We start from the raw sequence: 7,791 nt of genomic DNA on the forward strand, positions 1-7,791 counted from the left end.
GACCGGTAAGAATTGGGTCTTGGCTTGCAACGTGCAAGTGTCAAGCACTGACAGGGTTTTTATTTGCCAATGCCATTTTGAACCCACATTGGTTTCACAATATAAACTTTTGAAAGGGAATTTTCCTTGCTTCAATTTAGAGCCAGTAAATAGAAGTCGCTCACCTAGTGCTGGATCTGATTGGGTTTGCCCGCCCGTCACTGCAACCTATAGGAGGGTAGTTAAGCATGTAGAAGAAGATATAACTCTGGAAAAGATTGAGAAATATTCGATATTAGAGGAAAGCAGACAGGCTAGTTATAGCAATCAGATCTGCGTGGACTTAGACACCACAATCACGAGCGAACGGTTTGCTCAGTCTGATCGCTATTATCAGAGCAACGCGGTCAAATTAAATAAACGTATAAAGCAGCTTGAAAAAGAAAATAATGACCTAAAAAATAAATATTCTGAGTTGTTGAAACGTGCAATAACTGCGGAAGAAAGTTGTAGCAGTGATGCTTTAACTTTTGCAAAAATGATCGTCAGTACCAAAAACGGTTTGATTGTGAAGATTGACCATTGTCATTTATGAATAAAAAATAAGATCGTTCAAATGACTGCCACAACTGACTTTACAGTAGACCATTCGATTAACCCAATTTTTAAGCACATTTTCGATTGTTTGGGCTCCAATTTCATAAATGGCAACTTCGATTTCGTGTTTTAAAGCATCAATCGTCTCTGGATGGTTCGCATAGCATTTGACCTTAATAGCTCGCCACAAAAAATAGTCCAACGGGCTTAAATCACAGCCCCGAGGCGGCCAATTGATATCGGAATTTCGGCTGATTATTCGGTTTTCAAAAACAGTAGTCGAAAGTTCGAGTGTAACTTTGGCAGTGTGACAAGTTGTACCGTCCTGTTGAAGCCAAATGTCGTCCATGTCATCCTCTTCAATTATTGGAAACAACTCGTTTAGTTTGTCACGGGAAGGTGGTTCAAAAGATAATCGCTATATGGCCCACCCTGTATAATAAGGACGAAAAGGCATTGTCACAAAATTTGAACTATATGTCCACTAAAGCATATTTTTTTATGCGTGACGATCTAGGTTTTTGTTTACCACGCAAATCATCTCTATTGCGTTGGTGCCCCGTCGTTAACAATTTAAACAATATTTCTGGCAAAATGTCCGGCACAGAACGCATATGCATTTTATTACTTGATGAAATTAGCGTCAAGCCGGATCTTACTTAAAATAAAAGTAGGGATATAATTGATGGGTTTGTAGACGATGGGAAAGGCCAACGTCAAAGCAGAATAAGGAACAAATGTTGTTTTTTATAGTTAAAGGGTTGTGCTCTAAGTGGAAATATGTATTTTCCTACTATATAGTATTTCCAAAATGGTTTAAAGGGTTTTATTAAATCAACTGAAGATTTCTGAAATGAACACTTTTTTCATGCACGAAAACAACTAAACTTTTTGCATGTTTGACTATTGCCATCTCATAAAGTCCATCCGTAATGTATTTATGAAATATGATATTCCATTAAGGTCGTTAGGAAGTTATTTGATATTGATCAAAAGCATTCCAATTTTAAAATTTGCCCAAAATTGACGGAGGCTCATATTTACCCAACCATTTTCGAAAAAATGAGCGTTTCACGTGCAACACTAGTATTGACCATTTCGGTAGCGTCTGGTATTGACATGATGTGTAGTCAAAATTTATTTGGTAATGACGAAAACTTGATAAATTAATGCCAAGCAGATATTTGTTTAAGAAATGAATGATCTTTTTGATGAACTCGATGCAAAGCATTTCCAGTCAACAAATCCATTAAGGTCTCCTCTGAAGCGAGATGATAGGGGCAAAGTTGAAAGACTACTAAGTTACTTCGAGTTATTTAGTCCAATGTCTACAATGCGTACATATTCTACTATTAAATGTATCCAAGGCTTCGGTACTAAATATATAAATAAAATCGATGCTGGAATTCTGCGAGGAGCTTTTTCAACAGCATCAAAATTTAAAATGTATTTTCATTAGAAAGTTAAACCACGACTGTCTAGAAAATTTCTTTTATCGGGTCCGATCTAGTCCGATCAGTGTATTAACCCTTTGCGCTCAAGGCGCTTTTCTGTCGGGTGAACCAGCAACTCGAGAGTAATCTCACGCGCTCCCGCTTATTTCATGAGTTCGTTATTGTTAACTTTCTTCGGATTCTGTGCACAGTATCCATTCTGAAGGTTCAGTTTGTTCTGTGCAATCTTTGGCTTTCAGATTCACTATCGATTAATCGGATTTTCCGTCTTCTTACTCCTCTAACGGGGTCGCTATCTTCATCACTTCTGTCTTCGTTCTCCTCGACAAGCAGTCTGTGTAGTGATGTAATTTCGTTCGTTATTGCAGAAAAATTTAACTCATTTTCACTAGAAGTAATTTCGTCGTCGTGTTCCATACCTTTTGGGCTCACTAACTTTGAAAGAAATATTGCGATCGCCAAGAAGGCTGAGTTGGAACTGATGGCGAAGACAAAGTCCTACTTCGCTATAGGAGATGAAAGTGGTGCCGCAGACTAAACATCGTGGCGATAAGCAACCATTCACGCATAGTTTGGGACTTATGTATTGGTGGCCCTGTCGGCTACGCTGAAAAGGTTGGTTGTGTCTGTGACATAAACAGTTCGCGGTACAGCTTTCATCTTTTATGGCGATAGAATCACACGAGATAAGACATTTAGACACATCGATCTGAATGGTGCCTCTCAGGCACCGCTAGTTAAAGACTTGGAAGATAGTTAAAGACTTGCTTGACTTCGAAAAATATAATATATAAAAAACTATGTATGTATTTTTGTGAATTTAATTTTAGGGTAGTTCTTAACACTATGTTAATACTGCACTGACTACCAACCTATTTGACAGTCGTATTTACAGTCATGTTTATCTCTTTTTATTCTTAAAATAATATACATATGTTTATCCTTTGGTATTCTTAAAATATATATGTTTATCTTTTGTTATTCTTAATCTACATATACTACACTGACTGCCAAAATATTTGACAGTCGTATTTACAGTCATGTTTATCTCTTTTTATTCTTAAAATACATATGTTTATCCTTTGGTATTCTTAAAATAAATATGTTTATCTTTTGTTATTCTTAAAATATGTTTGGATTTGTTCAGCCCTGCATGATCCTACTTAGAATTTACTTAACTATTTTTATTTATTATTTGTAAATGAAATCATTCCTTAACTCTCCCCTTCCTAAATTAAATCGTCTCGATTTATACCGAATTATTGTTAGTTCCTTGTTCTTGCCTAAATAATTGTTACAGTTCTTCTTCTTCTTCTTAATTGGCGCTATAACCACTTACGCGATTTTGGCCGAGTTTAACAAAGCTGTTGAGCTTAAACGAGTCGTTTCTTTCTCGTGCTAACCGGCGCCAGTTGCACACCAAGTGAAGCCAAGTCCTTCTCCACCTGATCTTTGTTCTGCTACCACCAGCTAGTACCGCATCGAATATTTTCAGAGCCGGAGCGTGTGTATCCATTCGAACAACATGACCCAGCCAACGTAGCCGCTGGATCCTTATTCGCTGCGCTATGCTTATGTCGCCGTAAAGCTCATACAGCTCATCGTTCCATCGCCTGCGATATTCGCCGTTGCCAACGTGGAAAGGTCCAAATATCTTACGCAGAATCTTTCTCTCAAACACTCCAAGCGTCGCTTCATCGGATGTTGTCATCGTCCACGCTTCTGCGCCATACGTTAGGATCGGCATGATGAGAGCCTTGTAGAGTCGAAGTTTTGATCGTCGAGAGAGGACTTTACCGCTCAGTTACCTACTTAGTCTAAAGTAGCACTTGTTGGCAAGAGAGATTCTTCATTGGATTTCAAGGCTGACATTATTATCGGTGTTAATGCTGGTTCTTAAAAACACGAAGCCGATACGCGAGTGCGCTGACTGTTTGTTTGAAGACAGGAGGTACTTCGTTTTGTCCTCGTTCACCACCAGACCCATTCGTTTTGCCTCTTTATCCAGTTTGGAGAAGGCAGCATACGCCAACAATTGTACGCTCTTATAAAATATTGTGCCTGAGCGATTAAGTTCTGCGGCTCGTACGATCCTCTCCAAAATCAGGTTAAAGAAGTCACACGACAGCGAGTCACCCTGACTGAAACCTTGTTTGGTATCAAACGGCTCGGAGAGGTTCTTTCCAGTTCTGGCGGCGCTGCTGTTGTTGAGCAACGTCGTCTTGCAAAGCCGTATTAGTTTTGTGGGGATACTCAATTCAGACATCGCGGCATACAGATAACTCCTTTTCGTACTGTCGAAAGCAGCTTTGAAATCGACAAAAAGATGGTGTGTGTCGATTCTCCTTTCTTGGGTATTTTCCAAGATTTGACGTATTGTAAATATTTGGACGATCGATTTTCCAGGTCTGAAGCCCCACTGATAAAGTCCAATCAGTTGATTGTGGGTGGGCTTCAGCCTTTCACCTAATACGCTCGCTAGAACCTTATAAGTGATATTTGGAAGGCTAATCCCGCGGTAATTGGCACAGACTGTAGAATCGCTCTTCTTATGGATTGGGCAGAGCACACTTAAATTCGAATCGGCAGGCATGCTTTCATCCGACCATATTTTGCACAGAAGCTGATGCATGCACCTTACCAGCTCCTCGCCGCCATGTTTGAGCTTAGCAGAAATGGCTGGTGGGCTAATGTCGTGGCCGCCCCCGTCCCGTTAAATCCTTGGCAGGCCTCGGAGTAAATACGTTCCAAACCCGTCGCCATTGGGTTGGCGGTGTAGGTGCGGTTGAGATGACTACCATCTTTGCGTCCGGTCTGGCTCTGCTCGCATGCCTCATGAGGGCATGCGTCAACCCTTGCATGGCCTCCCGGCCGTAGCATAGACAACCATGGCACCTCTAAAGGACGACTATACTTTACGGGCTTTGGATAGCGGCTTCGAGTGGGAACCCATTTAAAATAAAACATGAATAGAAACACAACAAGCACAACAAAACCAACACCAAAAATTTCAGGTGGTAGCGGGAACTCGGAGCCTACTCCTAAAACCATCTCTCATAAGACAGATGGTGCGAAATCGTGCGAAATCGCCCGTTCGCAAATTCTCCCGGGGTACAGCCCCGAGGGCTGAAAGTCCCAGTGGCAGCAAAATGTCGGAATCGACTAGTAGGGTAGAAGACAAGGAGGACCCTGAGGGGAAGTCGGAACCGAATTCCAGCAAGAACTTGGGGTTCACAAGCGGGAATCCGCTTATAGTAGGTAGGGAACTGCAGGCGAAACCGTCTGCGTATCCTAATTTAGCGGCACTGGATGGGGAGGCCAGTACCAGTTAGGGTTCCTCCCTCATTTTTCCGGGGGCTTCGGGGTAGCCTCTTCGGGGATCCCTTGTTAAGCTTAAACGGCAGGCAGGGCAAAGCAAACGGTCCTCCTCTGACCTTCGCGTCGCTACCAAAATCCTGGAGCGCTATGGCGACCAAAATGTCTCTCAGCTATCTGAGAAACATTCTCATACACTTGAGTGGACCAGGAAGGTTCTGCGTAAGGCGGAAGAAGGCAGAGGAAAGGGTGTGAGTGCGCCACAAGTGGTTAGCGAAGTTGCTAAACAGGCAGGCTACATCACTCCTGAAGTCATTGACAGCGGTAGGGAGAACGGAGCCATTTCCAGGGAGTAATAGAAGAGAGTAGCGTCCGCCATCCCCGCCGTCTTCATGAGGGTAGTAAGGACCCCCCTTGCTGTGAGTGTGCAGGATGGCGCTATGGCACTTTTAAAAGAATCATTTGCGCTGACGAACGGTCAGCTACTATGTACAGGGAGGCAGTGGTCTTGTTGGGAGAGGTATGAAAGGGAGCTAAGCTGAAGGCGGTGGTCAAAACGGATCTACCTATGCGTCCGCGAGCACGTGTCTGGCTCTCTTCCGAACCCTCTACTTCAGAGGAAATCCTCCCCACGCACAATTGGAAGGTGGTTAAGGTGGAAAGGACTGAGGGATCTTATCGGCAAGCGCTGATTCTACTGAATACGGAGTCTCTTGGTCCTCTCGTTGAAATAAAGGGGGTTATCGGCAATGGTTTCGAAAAGGTAGGGCTTAAGGGCTACCAAGGCGACGCCAGAGCTGATGCCTCTGCACATCCGGAGGTGCTGGAGGAAGAAGGGCCCACAGTTGAGGAAGCTCCTGTGGACATGCAGATAGACTCCGTCACTTCGGAGGTTGGCAGTGCTGGTGACGTCCCCTCACGACTAGGGTCCGTCATAAGCATCGGGTCATTCTTCGACAGGGCGGAGGAGGAGAGGCTTCTGGCCTCGGAGAATGAGGACACCGACCTTGGGGTGCTGGAGAGGATTCTCGAAGATGATTATTCTTCAGATAAATCTTCAGCACTCTAAGACGGCGTCCGCCAGTCTACTGCTCCATCTTGAACAAGGTGGAGCTGATATAGTTCTGATCCCGGAGCCGCGGCTGAGGAGCAGCGGTATTTCTGGACTCAGAACAAAAAGGTATAAGCTGATGGAGTATAGCGGGTTAGGTAAACCAAGATCTTGTATGCTCATCAGGAAGGAACTTAATGCATTGATTTTGCCTAATTTTAGCAATGAAGACATTGTGACTGTGAGCCTAGAGGGCCGTGCCGGAAAGCTGTGGCTGATGTCGGCCTATATGGCGCACTAGGATGAGGTGGAGCCACCTCTGATGATGCTGAGGGAAGTCCTGGCTGAAGCGAGGCGCAGGAAAACCGGCGTTATTGTAGGGACGGACGCAAACTCCCACCATACCTGTTGGGCAAGTTCCAACATAAATGCAAGAAGTGAGCCACTTTTTGATTTTACTTCAAACGAAGATTTGTTTATTTGCAACAGGGGTAAGGACCTCACTTTCATTACTGCTACCAGGGAAGAGGTGCTGGAGCTTACTCTGGCCTCCTCCTCATTGTTACACCGAGGGAGGTGCACCAACCTGTCTTGAGAACCGGGGCTGGCTGTTGGATGAGCACTGCTTGGCTTGCGCCATTGGCTTCTTTGGGCCCTTCAAGTCACCTGGTCCTGATGGCATCAATCCTGCCCGACTGCAGAAATCTACGGAGATGTCATGCCGCTGCGAACTGCATAGCAAGGGGCTATATACCGGGATCTTGGAGTGCGGTGAGGGTTGTGTTCATACCCGAGAATAAAGCTATACTTTTTGCGTTTCCTAAGGATGAAGAGACCCGTAAGGATTGGGTCTTGGCTTGCAACGTGCAAGTGTCAAGCACTGACAGGGTTTTTATTTGTCAACGCCACTTTGAACCCACATTGGTTACACAATATAAACTTTTGAAAGGGAATTTTTCTTGTTTCAATTTAGAGCCAGTTAATAGAAATCGCTTGTCTAGTGCTGGATCTGATTGGGTTTGCCCGCCCGTCACTGCAACCTATAGGAGGGTAGTTAAGCACGTAGAAGAAGATATAACTCTGGAAAAGATTGAGAAATATTCGATATTAGAGGAAAGCAGACAGGCTAGATATAGCAATCAGATCTGCGTGGACTTAGACACCACAATCACGAGCGAACGGTTTGCTCAGTCTGATCGCTATTATCAGAGCAACGCGGTCAAATTAAATAAACGTATAAAGCAGCTTGAAAAAGAAAATAATGACCTAAAAAATAAATATTCTGAGTTGTTGAAACGTGCAATAACTGCGGAAGAAAGTTGTAGCAGTGATGCTTTAACTTTTGCAAAAATGATAGCCAGTACCAAAAACGGGCTGATTGTGAAGATTGACCAT

This window comes from Anastrepha ludens, chromosome X, assembly GCF_028408465.1.
Source record: "Anastrepha ludens isolate Willacy chromosome X, idAnaLude1.1, whole genome shotgun sequence".
Taxonomy (NCBI): domain Eukaryota; kingdom Metazoa; phylum Arthropoda; class Insecta; order Diptera; family Tephritidae; genus Anastrepha; species Anastrepha ludens.